Source organism: Ambystoma mexicanum, chromosome 5q, assembly GCF_040938575.1.
Source record: "Ambystoma mexicanum isolate Mex_15411 chromosome 5q, UKY_AmexF1_1, whole genome shotgun sequence".
Lineage (NCBI taxonomy): Eukaryota > Metazoa > Chordata > Amphibia > Caudata > Ambystomatidae > Ambystoma > Ambystoma mexicanum.
Window position 1 is genome coordinate 1,101,973,179 of NC_090933.1, and position 19,407 is coordinate 1,101,992,585.

The window sequence follows — 19,407 nt, forward strand, 5'->3', positions numbered from 1 at the left end:
GCAAACAAAAAGAGAGGGACAAGGAAAAGGGACTGCTCCAGATAATTTGAGAGCAGGACAAATAAAGTTCAAGGTAGACAGTAGAGCTGTTGAGGACCCCCAAGTCAGACTGCCAGCAGAAGTTAATGTGCAGAGGGGGATCAGCCGAACATGCCGTATAGAGTGAGTGAACAAATAAGGACTAGAGAGATTGCTCTGATCATGGGACAACCTCACAGTATTGATTATAATTCAGCACATGTGGACAAGAAAGCGGAATGAGAGGATAATGAAGATGAATTTGATGATGTTCAGGGCGACAACCAGCAAGCGGGAGAGGAAGGGCTACCAAGGCCTCTGTTTACCACGCTCCCGATAAATGTAAGTAGAGATAGGCTTGGATGCCTGCCAGGTCTTATGGCTGTGGCAACAGGGAAAAACATAAAGTATGTACCCACATGCATGAAGCAGTGTGCACAGCTTCCCTTGTTACAGAAGGGGACTGGATTGGCTCAGTACAGATAAGGAAAATGTAAGAGCTACGTTGCCATCCCTTGTAGCAGGAGCGGGCAAGTGGATTCATGAACTGGAAAAGATAACGACAGGAACAGCTTTAGCTATGGGGGATATCAAGAGTTTATTTGCTTCAATAATGGGAGACCAGGCAGAAGACTTGTGAAAAAGGGCAGGAAATGCAGGGGTAAAACCAATTAGTAATAAGCATGATGGATCACCATTTAATAATTGTAGGGCAGACATGTGGAAGGCATTACGTGTAATGTACCCAGATACATTCGACATGAGTGGCATAATGACACGGAAAATAAAACCAGATGAGGACCCCACACAGTAATTGAGGAGATGAAAGAAAAGTGGCTCTTAGAAATGAGAAGGATGGGAAAAACATATTCCTGTGCTTCATCAGATTGTATGCCAAGGTCATCCTGATAGTGTGCAAACCAAATTGCAAAAGGTGGTAGGGATCGAGATGAAAATATGGCCTGAAATACAATTGAATATTGTTCATTTTTGTAGGTTGAAACAGGAAAAGGACAGGAAAAAAGTAGAAGACAGAATGAGTGATGAAGCAAAATGAGTGCAGAAGAAGTTTGGCGTAAATAGCAGTAGAAGAGGGAGTGATTACAAACACAGGAGCCCGAACTATATCGTCCACCCGCACAAACATCCTGTGGATGTGTGCTGAAAGTCACAGCAACATCCTGGGTTCCAAGCACACCCAACAGCGCCTTATGCACCTGCTCACAGCCGCACCCTGCCTTGCACTAATGGGAAATGTATACCTGGGTTACTTGCCTGCGCACCAGGATTGGAATTTGCCTCCTCTTACACATGTCCCACAGGCATATGCACATGGCTGTAACAATGATGAGTGAAGATACAGATCTCGGATCCCACTAAACAACCTACTACAAACATAACCTAAGGAAGATATTCTACAATATACCAAACCTACCAACTGAGAGATAGCTTCGACAGGATGAACCTCAAGTTTGAATACACAGCTATACCAGGACGGAAGGACAGGGATGATTTATCAATAGCAGCCTGCCCTCCATTTACACACAAGCACCAACAGACCACTGACAGAATAGGTAGCAAGTGAGTAGGGAACTGCTAATCTACAGCACCAATACCCGAGGGAGGGATTATACACACCCAACCCCATTTCACTAAGTTCAATGCAACACAACCGGAAATGCACCAAGCCTCATTCACAACAATTAGATGGACAAGAAAGGAAAGTGGCACTTAAGCTTACCTATAGGTATGCTAGATAAGTAGAACAAGATCTGCAAGGACTAGGATATATAACCTACTAACCCAAGCTCAAATCTCTTCATACCTAATTCACCCGAAAATCCACACAACCATTTCTCGCCTAGCAAACCGCACACACTTCACCACACTGCAATTACAACAAACAAACAACACATTTGAATTTATTTTATTTTATTTATAAAGCGCTGCCAGGCCCAGGGGCATATGGGCGTGTAAGGTAGAGCTGGTTACAAAGGAGCAGTTAATCAGAGTTACGTTACAGTTACAGGAAGGTACAATCAAAACAAAACAGTCAGCCGAAAAGTTCCGTGATAGTTACAAGTAGGAACAGGCATAATAAGAAAGTGCATACACAGGTATATTAATTACAGGTGATTGGCCACTGTCCATAAGGCTATGGTTAGGCTGTCATGGAGTCCATGTTATGGAGCCAACACTTTGTGCTATGTTTGAACCGGTTAAATGAAGGTTCTGCACGTAAATGCGCGGGGATGGTGTTCCATAGTTTGGATGCTTGTACCGGGAAGCTAGCTCCACCCGAGTTGTGAGGTTTATATCTCGGTATGGTCATGGTATTAGTTTGTGCTGCTCTAAAAGGCCTCGAGGAGGAGTGTGGTATGAGGTGGTTAGTGAGGTATGCTGGAGCAAGGTTAGCCCTAGCTTTGTGTGTGAGGGCCAGCATTTTCAGGGATATTCTCTGCTTGACAGGGAGCCAGCGTAGATTACGTCTGGTCTCAGATATGTGTGCTTTTTTGGGGATGTTAAGGGCAGCTCTGATTGCATTGTTTTGGACTACTTGTAGTTTATTCATATTTTTGTGACTAGTGCCCAAGTAGAGGCATTGCAGTAGTCTATTTTGGAAAGGACTAATGCTCTTGTGAGAGTGATACAATTGGGTGCGGAGATGAATGGTCTGCAAGCAGTGATTAGCTTACAAGTGTATGCAGCTGATGACGCTACTGTGTTAGTTTGTTTAGAGAAGGATAAGGTAGCATCGATGTAAATACCAAGAGTTTTAGTGTTATTTGAGACTGAAATAAGATTGCCATCTATGGTAAAGGATTTAAATGAGGGATTAAGGTTTTTAAGTTTGGCATGAGTGCCCAAGATGATCAGCTCGGTTTTATCGTCATTGAGACACAAGCCATGGTGTGCCATCCATGCTTGTATAACAGAGTAGATTTCATTGAGGGTAGTGCTATCTGTTTTGTAGTCACCCGTGATAGGAATGAGTATCTGGGTGTCGTCCACATAGTTGGTATACGTGACACCCAGATAGTCTAGGATATCGAAGAGGGGTTTCGTGAATATATTATAAAGTGTCGGGGACACGCATGAGCCTTGCGGGACACCACAAGGTACTGGGGCAGGCTCAGCGGAATCTATGGGAGAGAAGACCCTCATAGCTCTCTTCGCCAGGAAGGAGCTGATCCAAGCCGTAGCCGCATCTGAAAAGTGGGCTGCAAATTTCAAGTGGTGACAGAGTGTTTGATGGTTAACCAGATCAAACGCTGCTGACAGGTCAAGCAACAAAAGGAGTGCAAGTTTGCCATGGTCTTTCAGGGTTTGGATCTGGGTGGTAAGGTAAATTATTGCAGTTTTCGTACCGTGTCTCGGTTGGAAGCCTGATTGCCTAAGACCTAGGAGATTATTAGCTTCTAGATAAGCCTGTATTTGTAGGTAGGCTGCTCTATCCAGTATTTTTAATAAGAACGGTACAGTCGTTATTGGTCTGTAATTAGACGGGTTGGCTGGGTCAAGCGTGGGTTTTTTGAGGAGTGGAATGACCCAAGCGTCTGTAAGGTTGTCAGGAACTATTCCAGATTTGAAGGAGGCATTGATGAGGTTGGTGATGAATGGCGCCAGATCGTGTGCAGCTGCTTTAACAATCGGGGCAGGGCAGGCATCACCTTGGCAGTTTGAAGTTTTTAGTTTCCTGATGTTTTCTACTTCCCAAGTTGAGAGGGGTGAGAAGCTGAAAGGTTTACAAGTTGTCTGGAGAGTTGGAGATATGTTAGGTAGTTGTTTGTGGTTAGGGTCCGCAGATAGCAAGGACTTTTTTTGTGTTGATTTTGGATTGTAGGCAAGCTATTTTATCTAATAAGGTTTCTGGATATTACCATAGTGCGTCGGTAATACATTTGTCAGTAGGGGCAATGGGGGATTCTAATTCTTTGAGCATTTTGAAAAGTTCTTTAGTGTTGGATTCCGCTTGTGTAATCCTATTATTATAAGTGTCTTTTTTGGCAAGAAATATGGCTTCTTTGTAGCTAGAGGATACTAGGGTTAGTTCAGATTTGTTAGGAGCTGTGGGGTGTTTTTTCCAAAGTGCCTCAGCGGTTCTTTTGGTTTTACGTAATTCTCTTAACTGTGGCGTGAACCAAGTGTTGAGGTGATGCTGTGGTTTCGGTTTCCGCAGTTTTAGAGGGGCAATGGAGTCCAAAGCTTTGAGTATAGCCTGGTTGTAAGTGTCCACTAGAGCTGTAGGGTCAGCATCTGAATCAATATTATTCAATATAGGGAGTAGTATAGGTAGGAGTTTGTCAGGAGTAATATCTTTCTTGTTTCTCGTGCGGATGGCAGGCGCGATGATAGGCACCAAATGAGGAGTGTTAGGTTTGATAGTAAAGGTTAATTTGTGATGGTCTGACCAGATGCATGGGTCATTGGATAGGAGGTCAATAGAGCAATTGATGTCTGAGAGCCAATCTAGAGTTCTACCTTTGATATGGGTGGGTTCGTGGATAATGTGCGTGTGACCCAAATCAGATAATGTGTTGGCTAAGTCAAGGGCGTTGGTGTCTTTAGGATCGTTGAAACCAAGGTTAAACTCCCCACGTAGGATGGTTTGCGAGTTCGGTTTGGTGTTTATGGTTATAAGTGATGCAATGTCCTCTATGAAAGAGGAGATGGGTCCTGGTGGTCGATAAATAAGGTGCACGGTGGCCGTGTGGTTGGGTGAAAGGGGTAGTTTAATTGACAAGGATTCGGCAGACCGGATTTGCGCGTCTTGGATGATTTTGATGTCGAAGGTATTTCTATATATGAAGGCAAGTTCGCCTCCCGTTGTTTGAGTGGTGTTACTGTCAGATTTTATAATGGCATAGTCATTAGGTATGGCGAGGGCCAGAGATGGGCCGGATGCGGCATTAAGCCAGGTTTCAGTGACTGCGAGGACATCAAGGTTTTCATAGGTTATAAAGTCAGAAATGTCGAGAGCATGGGCTTGAAGAGACCTAGCATTCACCAAAGCTGTTTTGATGAGTTTATCTTTTTTGTTTTTTTTTTCAAATGGTAACGGTGGATTATGGGCTAGATTGTCGACGTCAATGGGGGGAGCAACATGATTATGGACAATATGCGAGTGTTTCGTAGTACGGGCCCTTAGTCTGGAGTTTCTGCTTAAGATGCTAGGGTGGTGAGAGTACGGGGAGGTAGGAGGACTAGTTCGGAAGTTCAGTCTAGTATTTCTATTCAGTGTGCTAGGGTGGAACAAGCCTAGATAGGTGGGTAGTCTAGTTCTAGAGTTCAGTCTAGAATTTCTGATGGTGATAGTACAGGGTTGGTTAGGTATTGGTTTGGTGGCAAAGTGGCGTATCCAGAGTGCTGGATCATCCAAGTACGGATTTGTAGGTGTTATGGTACTGGGCCCCAGAGAGGAGGTGGTAGGTGCCATACCTAAGCTAGTGGAGGTGTACAGTTTAGAGTGTGGGTTGGGCTGACTAGACCAATAACTACTGTAAGTATACAGTAGGTGGATGAGCGTTGATAGGCACCAATACATGATGTGTAAGGTGTTACTGGTACACAGGGTGACTGGGGTGGTCTATTAGCGAACAGAGGCACAACATAGATTGATTCAGTGAGGTCAAGAGGTAGCTATGCAGAGCATCATAACAATCAATATGGTCTGTGGGCGACCAGGCGACCAAAAGGCACAACAACTGGTAAATGTGGTCTGGTAGGTGACCAAAAGGCACAACACAATGGTAAATGTGGTCCTGTAGGCGACCAAAAGGCACACCACAATGGTAAATGTGGTCTGGTAGGCGACCAAAAGGCACAGCACAATGGTAAATGTGGTTTAGTAGGCGACCAGAGGCACAACACAATGATAAATGTGGTCTGGTTGGCGACCAAAAAGGCACAACACAATGGTAAATGTGGTCTAGTAGGCGACCAAAGGCACAACACAATGGTAAATGTGGTCTAGTAGGCGACCAAAGGCACAACGCAATGGTAAATGTGGTCTGGTAGGCAACCAAAAGGCACAACAACTGGTAAATGTGGTCTTATAGGCGACCAAAAGGGACAACACAATGGTAAATGTGGTCTTGTAGGCGACCAAAGGCACAACACAATGGTAAATGTGGTCTAGTAGGCGACCAAAAGGCACAGCACAGTGGACACTGAGGTCAGTAGGTGATCATGAGGAGCAATAGTCAGAGTGGTCTGAAAGAGACCAAAAGGTACAACACAATGCTGAGTGTGGTCTGTAGCAACCATAAGGTACAATAGAGAGGGAGGTCTGTAGACGACCACAAGGCACAACATTGACCTTAGATGCGTGGATTAGTGATATGTGGTCTGTCCAGTGTTATAAGACACCCGACCGTCATGGTACAAGGGCGGCAGTAATAAGTGTTGGCTGAGAAATGATACGTAGACAACAGCGGAGTTGAGCACGCTACGCGAGCTGAGTGCACAACATGTGAGCGGTGGATTTGCCATGCGGGTGTAATATACAGTATGCAAAGGCACAAGTGAGGCTTTATGTAAGTGCAAGAATAAAGGGCACAAGTCTTACCGGGGTGATACCGGGGATAGTTCCAGCCAGTCAGAGCCTGCTTGGCGATGGGCAGCACGTGTACATTGTCTGGAAGGCATCAAATGTGCCTCAAAAGTCGCACTATGAGGAGCGGAGCAGTGTCCCGTGCCGTGCCGCTAGGTGCGGACAGGGTGCAGACAGGAAGGGCCTTGTGCTGCATGGGCCTTAGGCGTGGTGGGTCAGATCGTTCCGGGTCTGCGTAGAGCGCTGTGTGCACACCGGACACAGGATGCTGCAAAGTCTAGCTGACCCTGCAGCAAGACGGCTTCGACGGCGGTTGATGCAGCTCGGCACAGCTGCTTCTGGATCTTGCAGGGCTCCTGCCCTGGGGGAGAGTGGGCTGAGGGTGCAGATAGGAAGGGCCTTGTGCTGCGTGGGCCTTAGGCGTGGTGGGCCGGCTTCCGCCTCCGGCTCACCTCCTGGCCTATGAGTTCCACAGAGGAAGGTTGCTAGGCAACCATAATAAACAAAATGTGGAAGTTACGGGCGGCGGCCATTTTACGATCGCGTTGAGCAGATCAGCTGCTCGTCGTGGCAAATGGTGGATGGGGCCTCACACACAGCTTGTGGAGAGGGTATTGAGGCTCAATGGAATGCCCCAAAGCTTTGTAGGTGGGTCGGATCATTCCGGGTCTGCGTAGAGCGTCGTGTGCACACCAGGCACAGGATGCTGCAAAGTCTAGCTGACCCTGCAGCAAGACGGCTTTGACGGCGGTTGATGCAGCTCGGCACAGCTGCTTCTGGATCTTACAGGGCTCCTGCCCTGGGGGAGAGTGGGCTGAGGGTGCAGACAGGAAGGGTGCAGACATAACCGCACCAACAGCACACAAGGTCTTGCATCAGTCCGATATTCACACCATAGCTCAGCTCACAGTGCAAACCGAACTGAAGCCACCAACAGCACACCACTTCTCTCACTTTCCTACTCCCTCTTCACCCGACTAACCTAACCCACCAGCTTTCTTGTTTTACAGATCCACCTGAGTATTTTTGGCCAAGGCAACGTTTCAATTTTTCCTTTCCCACCAAAGTTAATTGGACTGTTGTGGGTAAGTGTAACACCCAATGCCACATTAGTAACAGGAAGCATTATTGTTACAATGTCAGCATGTTCTGGTGTCAACCAATTAGAGCATGGTCCAATGATGCTCAAGTCATGACATTTTTCACAGTACGAGAGACCCTGGGCAGGCTCAAAGATAATGATTATTCAGTCGAAAGAATCAATGTACAGACCAATATAGATCATTTTATTTTTATAACCAATGGTAGTTTCTGAATATTGTTATTTATGAATATGATGATGTCATTTGTATTAGTTTGTAACTCCTGGTTTGGCAGGAAGTAATTTGAGAATGTCTGTGGACTTTCTACCGGCAGAATGTATCAATAAAGCTGGTTTCAATGTGCACCTTGTTTGGCTCCATTATTTTGGTGGGTGTGGATGATTGGGATCTTGTTTACAAAGTGGAGTCCCGAGCGAGATCGCTAGCATTCTCAAGAGGTAAACGGCTACTAGACGCATCCGTTGGGCAGTGGTGTTGACCCGTCACGATCGTAATATGCCTGCAAAATGAGGAGGTAGCAGGTGCTCAGTTCTACGAGAGTCCTGCCTGATCTCATGGGCAGCACAATGGGCAGGGGGAAGTGCAAGTAGTTGAGGGAGTTTTGATATTGGAGGACCTCTGATATCTCAGAATGCAAGTAGGCCTGTGCATGAAGAATGATAGCTGTGTAACTATGTATGATTTGTTGTTTAAGTGTTAAGGCCAAGAAGTAGAGGACAAAGAGATATTCTGGTGAACTAGGGAGTAATATCACATTGATGTGGCCCAGAGAGACTACATGGTTCTAGAAGTAGATATGATAAGGATATATTGAAGAAGCGGATATTCCTGTTGTATTAAGAGAAGACAGCAGTGTGTTGTATTCTAGGCTATGTATATGTGTGGAATTCTACCGCAGTAGAATTCCACACTCTCTTGTTCCATTCTTGTTGACTTATGTGTGGGGAATCTAAGGAGGCAGTTGGAGGATGATGATGGAGGTGGAGTCCGCTGGGATCAGGTTGATCGAATAGAGAAGTCAATTTACCTCTGGTGTGCCTCGTTATTACCCAGTGCATAGTTTAAGTATTGTGAAAAAAAGAGAATATTCCCTGAGAGGGAAGGGAATGCTATGTAATGTAGGAACGTCCCATATACAAGGAGAGGACCTAGTTATCTAGCAGTTGTGTTTTTTGTAAAGTTATTGGTTGCTGTATTTGCAAGGGTAGGATTTTTGTGTTGAGTAGAATTAATGTGTATGAAAGGGTTTGAGTTGGATTGGAATTTAGTTTAAAATGTTTTTTGGGGTATATAATACATGGTGGGAGGGTGATTTGATTAAGGGGGAGAAAGGGAATGAGGTGATGAACGCTGTTGGAACAGCGTTGATTAATACAAATGGTAAGTAGAGTATATTATTGTGTATGATGGATTCCCCGCTGGCACACATGTGGGTACAGGCGACAATGGGTAAAATGTTTAGGCCATGGCCAAGGGAGGGAACACACACAACGGAAGTATTAGAGCACATGTACACACATTAACGACTACATATAAGGCAAAGGAGTAAAAACAAATAGATTAAGCATTCTCGAACTGTGGAAGATGTCTGAGGAAGAGAAGGAAAGCAAGTTCAATTGTAGTAATGTGAAGAGTGCCGAAATACGCATGCTTCCAACTGCTCCTCCTCCTCTGCAATGCTTTCCAGCATCACCCATGCCCAAACAATTGCTGTCACCGCCAACTGTGGGATATACCAATTCATGGTTTATACCCCCTGATGAAAACAGTGATAGTGACAGATAAAAGCGGACACACAAAACTATCTTGTGTTCCTGTTATTGAATGATACGTAACAGCATTTAGAAGAGCAGGTGTGAGAAGCAAGGGAGAAACTAGAGAGAGGGAGAAATGCAAACAAAAAGAGAGGCACAAGGAAAAGGGACTGCTGCAGATAATTTGAGAGTAGGGAAAATAAAGTTCAAGGTAGACAGTAGAGCTGTTGAGGACCCCCAAGTGAGACTGCCAGCAGAAGTTAATGTGCAGAGGGGGGAGCAGCTGAACATGCCGGATCGAGTGAGTGAACAAATAAGGACCAGAGAGATTGCTCTGATCACGGGACAACCTCACAGTATTGATTATAATTCAGTGCATGTGGGCAAGAAAGCGGAATGAGAGGATAATGAAGATGAATTTGGTGATGTTCAGGGTGACGACCAGCTCCTGATAAATATAAGAAGAGAATCTTTGTACAGAGATAGGCTTGGATGCCTGCCAGGTCTTATGGCTGTGGCAACAGGGTAAAACATGAAGTATGTACCCACATGCATGAAGCAGAGTACACAGCTTCCCTTGTTACAGAAGGGGACTGGATTGGCTCAGTGCATCCTGTGGCTCCAGACAGATAAGGAAAATATAAGAGCTAATTTGCCGTCCCTTGCAGCAGGAGTCGGCAAGTGGATTAATGAACTGGAAAAGATAACGACAGGAACAGCTTTAGCTGTGGGGGATATCAAGAGTTTATTTGCTTCAATAATGGGAGACCATGCAGAAGACTTGTGGAAAAGGGCAGGAAACGCTGGGGTAAAACCAATCAGTAATTAGCACGATGGACCACCATTTAATAATTGTAGGGCAGACATGTGGAGGGCATTACGTGTAATGTACCCAGATACATTCGACATGAGTGGAGTGGCATAATGACATGGAAAATAAAACCAGATGAGGACCCTACACAGTAATTGAGGAGATGAAAGAAAAGTGGCTCTTAGAAATAAGAGAAGGATGGGAAAAACATATTCCTGTGCTTCATCAAATTGTATGCAAAGGTCATCCTGATAACGGGGAAGCCAAATTGCAAAGGGTGGTAGGGATTGAGATGAAAGTATGGCCTGAAATATGATTGAATATTGTTCATTTTTGTAGGTTGAAACAGGGTAAGGACAGGAAAAAAGTAGAAGACAGAGTGAGTGATGAAGCAAAATGAGTGCAGAAGAAGTTTGGTGAAAATAGCATTAGAAGAGGGAGTGATTACAAACACAGGAGCCTGAACTATATCGTCCACCCGCACAAACATCCTGGGGCCGTGTGCTGAAAATCACAGCAACATCCTGGGTTCCAAGCACACCCAACACGCACCTTATGCACCTGCTCACAGCCGCACCGTGCCTTGCACTAATGAGAAATATATACCTGAGTTACTTGCCTGAGCACCAGGATTGGAATGTGCCTCCTCTTACACATGTCCCACTGGGATATACACATAGCTGAAACAATGATGAGTGAAGAAACCGATCCCGGATCCCACTAAACAACCTACTACAAACAGAACCTAAGGAAGACATTCTATGATATACCAAACCTACCAACTGAGATATAGCTGCGACAGGATGAAACTCAAGATTGAATACGCAGCTAGACCAGGACGGAAGGACAAGGATGATTTATCAATAGCACCCTGCCCTCCATTTACACACAAGCACCAACAGACCACTGATGGAATAGATAGCAAGGGAGTAGGGAACTGCTAATCTACAGCACCAATACCTGAGGGAGGGATTAGACACACCCCACCCCATTTCACTAAGCTCAATACAACACAACCAGAAATGCACCAAGCCTCATTCACAACAATTAGATGGACAAGAAAGGAAAGTGGCACTTAAGCTTACCTATAGGTATGCTAGATAAGTAGAACAAGATCTGCAAGGACTAGGATATATAACCTACTAACCCAAGCTCAAATCTCCGCATGCCTAATTCACCCAAAAATCCACACAACCATTTCTCGCCCAGCAAACCACACACACTTCACCACACTGCAACAACAACAAACAAACAACACGTAAACCGCACCAACAGCACACAAGGTCTTGCATCGGTCCGATACTTACACCATAGCTCAGCTCACAGTGAAAACCGAACTGAAGCCGCCAACAGCACACCACTTCTCTCACTTTCCTACTCCCTCTTCACCCGACTAACCTAACCCACCAGCCTTCTTGTTTTACAAATCCACCTGAGTACCTGGGGACCAATTCCATTGGTGACCGTGCACGGTATAAATACCTTTAACCTGTAATATGTCACCATCCTGCTCGTTTGACCTTGATGACTTTATTCCAAGCCCAAGCCCATTCCTCCATGATCACCAACCTCATTTCTGCCTCCAGCCACACCACTATCAGGGACCACCAATGTTGCAGATGTGCCCAACAACGTCAATTGAGGCATCCCTAATGCTGAGATGCCAGTGAGGCTGCACCTCATCATGTTCCACCTGCATACCCAGCTTTGGCCCTACCTGCTTCGTATGCCCACTCCTTTCCTGCCTCCAGCACTGCCGAGCACAGCACCAATCTGTGCCTTACCGGTAGTTCACATGTTTCCTATATATCAAGAGGCACCCATTCCCACTCCACTTAACCACAATATTGCACCTCCCCTTCTCACCCCCTCACTGCATTACTCCATCGGCCCTTCCACCCGCAACAAAGACATGGTAGCCACTACTTTGCGTGCACCTAAACTCTTGGTTTATGCCGTAACTCAGATCCCTACCAAGACTAAAAGAAATGCAGAGGCCTTTTGGAAGAACCTCCCCATAGCATCTAACAAGGATAACTTCCTCACAGCATCCCTCAACTACAAAGAGGCGATACTACAGACAAAAAAGACACGTATAACAACCGGATCAGCCAAGCCAAATCGAGTACCAAAGAACTCTTCAATATAATCAGAGACCTAGAATCCCTGTCAGCTCCTCCTGACACCTGCACCAAAGAAATCACTTGGTGCTCCAACATCCAGAAAGTGCTTCTAGATAAAATAACTATGCTTCAAGACAAAAAAGAATCCAAAAAAACGAGTATCTCCATTGCCACACCACATCACACCCTCTAGCTCCAAACCGGAATACCCGCCAGTTATTTAAGTTCTCTCCACTCTCTACCAAAGATGTAGAAGACATAATCCAAAAGCTGATACCATCAAAATGACTGGGAGACATCTGGCCGGCCCCATCACCAAGGAGTCAACTAAGGAATGTCTCCTTTTATCACCTCCATAATCAACGCCTCATTCAATACAAGTATAGTCCCCAATAACCTAAAAGACGCCTGGGTTCTCCCGCTACTTAAGAAACCATCACTAGACCCTAAAATCCCCACCAATCATAGACCCATCACTACGGTCCCCTTTCTATTTAAAATCCTGGCTAGAGCAGCCTACCTGCAGATCCAGAAGCATCTAGAAACAAACAACCTCCTCAGCCTCAGGCAATCAGGCTTTAGACCGAGACACGGTATGGAGACGGCCGTGATTGACTGCAAAACACAAATGGAAGAACTAAAAGACAATGGAAAAGTCACCCTCCTTTTACTGCTAGATCTATCGGTGGCATTTTACTTGGGAAACCACAAAGTACTATGTAACCACCTAATCTCTGCAGCACACTTCTCAGACAAAGCTACTACCTGAATCGAGTAATTTCTAGAGAATCGATCAATGAGGGTTTTTGCCCCATCAGCCTCTGGCAAACCTGTACCAGTCATGTGTGGAGTCCCCCAAGGCTCCTGCGTGTCTCCAACTCTATATAATATTTTCACAAAGCCTCTCTTTGATGACCTTGACCATTTGGGTGTGACTTACACTAACTATGCGGATGACACCCAAAAACTCATCCCCATCACTGGAGACCATAAAGTAGATGCCAAAGTACTCAATGACATCTACCTGTCATACAGGCCTGGATGGGGAAACACAGGCTCTGTCTTAACAATGATAAAACAGAGCTACTCCTCCTAGTATCTCAATTCAAACTCAACAGGTTAGAAGCCAAGTTTGACTTCTTCATTATAGATGGTAATACTCTTAGGGTCTCTAAGGATGTGCAAACCCTTGGCATCCATATTGACTCCACCCTAACCTTATCTAGTCAAATCAATGCAATAAACTCCGCACCGGCCTACACATGCAAATTAATTACTGCATGTAGACCTGCCTAACCACAAACAATTGCACTTCCATAGCCAGAGCATGAGTCTTATCTAAATAGATTATTGCAATGCGCTATATCTAGGGACTAGTCAACAGAATACAAAAAAGATGCAAGTCCTACAAAACAACACCATCAGGGCAGCAATGAATATCCCCAGAGCTCAAAATATCTCAGAATTCAGATGGAGCCTAAACTGGCTATCGATAAACCAAAACATTGCCTTTAAATCACTGTCACTCACACATAAGTGCCTCGCGAACCTCGCACCAAGATACCTGACCAATCCATTCTCACACGACACTTCTGATCACCCCGCTAGAGCTGCTCAAGCATGCTGCCTTAAGATCCTGAGGTTCAATCTTCAGAAGGCGGAAGGTCGCAGCTTCCTTGTGCTTGCCACAAAACTTTGGAACACACTACCTACTTCACTAAGAACAGAACCTTCCTACCACTCTTTTCAGAAACAAAGTAAAAAACTAGCTCTTAGTGCAAGAGCGATAGTCCGCCCACTCTAGGCCAGCAACTATGCACACCACTAATGCTGTTGTTCCTTATATCTATGGAACGATCTATCTATGCTTAATGAATAGCCTATGTAACATGTAAGAAATGTATGTATGTAACTTAACTGCGTAACATTAAGAAATGCGTCCAGATGCCTCAGGGCTTGGTGCGCTTTACAAATAAACTAAATACAAATACAAATACTTGTGCTCTTACCCACCAAATCACTCAGTCCCATGATACTGCCTACCTACTGATAGAGTGCAAATCCCATCAGGGACACCCCACTTACCTCTCTCTGCCGCAACTAGGCACTTAAAATTTAAGCGAATTACACTGCAGAGCGAGCACACATAACTCACCCATGCTACGTTTCTCTTACCCCATCGCAGGTGAACCTAGAAGGCTAAGACTTGCTTCCCCACCAGCTCCCCTCCATCACTGTCTATAACCATTCCCACTAGCATCCCCATCTCCTGCCCAGCACTCCTTAACCGAGTTGCGCAGAATGTCTCTCTCAAGTGTGCACTCATCAATGTACGCTCCCTGGGAGCACATGCCATAGAAATCCATGACCTTATCTTAGATATGGACTTGGACCTGCTTGCCACCTCTGTATCCTGGCTACACAGCACATCCAACCCTTTGCTTGTGCCATTCCCCCTGACTATACCATCTTCTGAGCAGATCGCACCAACATTGTTGGAGGACGTTTAGCCCTCATTGCTAAATCCTCCATCTCCATCCACTGATCAACAATGGCCATTATGAGCTATGAAATGCTTCTACTAAAACTAGCCACCAACCAATAGACTACCTATAATATACTCCTCATCTACCGCCATCCTAAATCCCCTAATGCACCACAATCCGACATTACCCTGCTGATCACCCCCCTACTCAAACCCCTAACCAAATGTATCATCTTAGTTGACATTCATTTGGGTTACAATGATCCTACGGATCACAAAACTACAGCCTTAGGACAGGCATTCACAGACATGAGCTTCTCTGAAGTGGCCTCAGCTGCCACGCACATCAAAGTTTGCATCTTCGACTGGATACTCTCTACCAATTCCAATATCCATATCTCGTCGATTAACCCAGTGCCCTGGTAAGACCACCACTTAATAGAATTCAATCTCCTGCACTGAAAATGCACCCCGGAATGCCGACACTCAACCAGATCATGGTCAAAAGCACCAAGAAACTCAAGCTCCAGTGAGCCAGAAGGCATAGCAAACCACTACCACCACTGCCTCTGCATCACCATTGACCTATATGCTCCACCAAACCGGAAAACACCCAAACCCCACAAGTCTAATAACAACTGGTTTTCAGATGAGCTTATCACCCCCCGTAAAGCCAAGCGAGCTCTAGAGTATCTATCCAAGAGACACCCATCTCCTGGTAACTCATTAAACCTATAAGAAAGCAGTTCTTGCCAACAAAGCCACCTCCTATGACAATAGAATATCTATCACCCACTCTAGGGCTGACAAAAATTGGTGCACTACTATTCAAAATGCCCTCGCCAATGAAATTAACCTGCTTTGCAATAAAATCAATCTAAAAAAAAAACTCAACTTGCAGCAAAACACATAACACTGGCCACCCTTGGAGGATTAGCCCCAGCTACCCCAGTAACTAATGTATCTCTGCCACCTTTCTTATTCACCCAAGGGTCTCAAATTACAGTCTTGGAGACCATCCAAATCTCTAAAACCCTCCAATTGCAAGGGCGATGCCTGTCCCACGCATATCATCAACCTCTGTGCCGCCACCATGAACCCTATTATTACAGACTTTGTCAAAGCTTCCTTCAAAGCATGCCCTGTCCCCTGCAGTATCAAATCAGCCTGGGTCATGACACTCCTTAAAAAACCCTTTCTGGACCCTGCTTTGCCTACCAACTACCACCCCATCACTACTGTGTCCTTCCTGTTCAAGATACTAGACTGCATTGCCTATGCACAAGTGCAAAAATTCTTAGAGCATCATCTCCTACTTGGCGCCAGACAGTCTGGCTTTTGCCCCAAGCACAACACCAAAATGGCACTACTCGACCTCAAAATACAGTTGTACAGGATTTGTGATGCTGGTCTCCCAGCACTATTCCTCCTTCATGACCTCTCTGCAGCCTTTGATACGGTAGACCACGACGACCGCTGTCAGCACCTCAGCTCTGACTTTCACTTCTCCATGGAAGCCACCAACTGGGTTAAATCTTTCCTCTGTGAACGCACCTCAAGAGTCTCCATTGACAACACTGCCACTGACCCTATCCAGTGCCCTTGGGCTATACCTTGATGCAGAACACACCATGATGAATGTTACGCTCACCTGACTCCCACGGAGGCGCTGGCCAGGATCGTGCTGCTGTGACCTCTTCTAAGGTGTTGCGCGGGGCTCAGAAGATGGACTGGACCGGACTCCCAACTCCTGCTTGTCCGGCTTGCAAAAGTATCCTTCTGTAGGCGAGAATAAGGGATTAACTGTCTGCGGGGAATGCTACCAGCCTCCCCCTTTCCCCTCTCACCCTCCTCGAAACCCTTCTGTGCTTCCCGTGGCGTCTCACCTTAGGGTCTTGAAGGGCGAGCTCTCCTTCCTGCTTCTGATGCAGGGGCGCGTTGGTATCCAGTTACTTCACTGGATTCTTGGTTTTATGAGAACCAAACTTGCTTGGCTTCCAGGTAAGTTCCTTGAAAGGTTCCCCTTTTGTCCTTGCATCAATATGCTAATGTCAATGTCTTTTTCCCCATAGAGGCCGGGGTACGGAATGCCGGGGAAAAGGCACCGACCCGAGATGCGAGGTGCAATCCCTGTAGAAATCAGGTAAGTCTTGATGAGCGTTTTTGGGTAATGTCTTTTCATTCGCTCATTGACGCTAATGTCTTTTTCCCCATAGGGGCCGGGGTCCGGAAACGCCTGGATGCGGCGCGGACCCGAAATGAAAAGGCAATGACCCAACAGGTAAGTCTTAACATGGAGGTTTAGGTTTCCTCATTCCCTTCTCTCTCTCACCTTTGCTCTTGTCTTTTTCTCCCTAGGCATGGAAGCATGGCTGCGAATCCGGGTGATCGCTGCTGAACATGGAGGCGCCCTGTGAAGGTGAGTAGAATGCGGCGCTGCGGCGGTCGATGCGATGTGCTTTTAAATTAAGTGTCTTCCTTTGCAGGATCGTCGGCGAGCTGACTCTGGAATGCAGATCTTGCAGGTAAAGTCTTTTCCTTCTCCTATTCTCTCTTTCTCTTCCTTTGTAGGTGATCAGGATGCTGGCAGGCGTGGCAGAAGTCCGAATGCAGGAGCAAACACGGTGAGCGTCCAGCTGCTAGATGCAGAACAGCGTGAAGCATGTGCTGCTCTTCGGGTGTGGTTTAAATAGCCTGTAAAGTAGTTCCAGGTATGTATCCTTCCACTCAGATATGTATTCTTCCTCAGACCACACCCGAGTGATAAAGTAGTCCAAAAGATAAAGTAGTCCCATTCAGTCCTCAAGAGGGCCTGGATGTAGCAGCACGGTCTGCTTCAGGTAAGTGCACATTAAAACACTTACACACATGTCTTGCTTTATGAGCCTGGCGCCTAAGGCGCCAGGACTGGGGTCCAGAATGAGCCTGGCGCCAAAGGCGCCAGGACTGCGTCCAAAAGGCCCCAACTTGGGCCTGCTGAGACGTCCTTGGGGAAAATGATGTCTGCCTCTGGGGTTGCTGGGCTGGGCCTGGCTCCTTGGAGGTAGGCATCATGACAATGAAGCACATCAACGCCATTGCCTCCTAAACAGCTTACACGTCCAAGATCATATCCCTGAGCAGAAAGTTTCTCTCCACCAACAACTGTCTTTCTCTCTCTCTCTCTCCCTCTCTCTCTCTCTTTCTCTAGACAGCGCTTATACTCAGTAAACTTGATTACTGCAACACACTGCTCAAAGGCACGTCAGCATCCAATCTCTGTAATCTCTAACTCCTGCAAAATAAAGTACTGCACACAACCATGGGGATCCATCGTTCGAACCACATCACAGCAGCATGCCATGAGTCCCGCTGGCTGCCCATCAACGCCTGTATTAACTTTAAGGCCATCTCCATTGCCCACCATTATATCGATAATGAAGTCCCCCTCTACCTGAACAACACTATCACAGGGAAACAACTGACGCGGCTCCTTCGATCATCCAGCCGTATCTTGATGGCCACTCCTCTTTTCGAACTTGTCAGAGCAGGTGACGTGAGCTTCAGTGTCACTGTGTCTACCCTTTTGAACTCCCTATCACTGATCATTAGTAGTGAACCTTTCTATGTTACATTCAACAGACTACTAAAAACCTGGCTATTTGACAAATATGACTGACTTCTCCAGTCCGGTTGCATTACTGTCATCTCGCTCAGACTGCAACCTTTGGCTCATGATTTTTCTCCAGTGTGCTCTTGCTTGTTGTCTTTACTTTGTTTCTACTTCACATGCTGGTAAAAACACTGTTATATATAAAATAAATAAATAACCATTTAGTAGTCGTTCTGCTCATCCAACTCTCATCCCTCATGTTTAAGGTCAAAAGAAATTATTTGTTAGAAACTCTTTTCTTCTTTCTTTTGAACTCAAACACATTCAAAGTTTGTAGGTTTGGCTGTAGCAGTCCTTCACCTCCACTGATAGGAAACTAATGCTTGTAACAAAGGAAAGGTGGGGAGCTCTTTCAATACATTTCCCTTTTTCTTACTGTTTGGTTTTATTTGTAAAGCTCTCTAAGCCTGTGGGCATCAATGCACTGGTAGCCAGGTAGGTGGGATACAGCACAGGTGTTATAAACAGGTAATGGTGGAGGTGATCAGCGGGGGAGGTCACCTAAGTGAACAGCAGTGTCTACAGATGTTTGCGAAAGGTCCAGTATGATTGCTCAGATCTCAGTGGTAGGGTGTTCCAGTGCTTCACAGCGATGACCAGGAAACACAGCATCCCTGCTCTAGCTAGCCTAAATCATGCAGTGATAAGACAGTGAGAGTGTGTGGAGCAAGTCGGTCTTGATGATTCAGCTTTTTTGAATTTTTGTGAAAGCATGGGGGAGAGTTAGATAGGCATTTGTGGATAGTAGACAATATTTTTAATGTGATGAGCTCACGTATTGGGAGCCAGTGGACGTTTCTTCTGTCAGCTGATATGCTCTCTCGCCTTGGAATGTTAAGTGCGGCTTGAAGTGCGTTTTTCTGAATGACTTGTAGTTTGTTGATCTTATGCATAGAGGTGACTGCAAA